The sequence below is a fragment of the Thunnus maccoyii genome, chromosome 13 (assembly GCF_910596095.1).
Source record: "Thunnus maccoyii chromosome 13, fThuMac1.1, whole genome shotgun sequence".
Classification (NCBI taxonomy): Eukaryota; Metazoa; Chordata; class Actinopteri; order Scombriformes; family Scombridae; genus Thunnus; species Thunnus maccoyii.
In genome coordinates, this window is record NC_056545.1 from 5058916 (window position 1) to 5059542 (window position 627).

The window sequence follows — 627 nt, forward strand, 5'->3', positions numbered from 1 at the left end:
CACACGTCTATGGCTGTTTATAAAGCAAAGAAATTCAAAATCATTCCACAATTCTCCGTGTTGCAGGATTACACTGTATAACACACTTTTTAGATGGTAAACACTCTGCTACGCATATCACTGTAAATATGTGGAAAAACTGCTTTTTTTCACTGTGAGAAAATGCAGTTGAGTTATTGGGAAAGAAATGCATGATCTCAGTTTAGTCAGTTTAAATAAACTGTACAAATACAAAACTATACAAAAGTTTTAGCAACTAAAAAAAATACTGGATGAAAGTTGAAACAGAAGAAACCTAAATAAAATCGATATTTGCTGTGAGCAGCTTTGCCTTTAAACCAGCAGCAGTTCTCCTCAGTGTTTCAGGTACTCGGCAGGTCGGTTGTTTCCTGCATCTCGGAGAAGTCGCCACAGTTCTTCTTCTGTGGATTTCAGCATCTCAGCTGCTTTTGTCTCTTCATGTAAACCCAGACTGTCTCCATGATGTTCTTCTTGTCACTGAAGATAGTTCTTTATGACTCTGGCTGGATGTTTGCGGTCGTTGCCGTGTTGCAGAACAAATTTGGGACCCTTCAGATGCCTCTCTGACGATGTTGCATTATGGATAAGAATCTAAACATCTAAAGT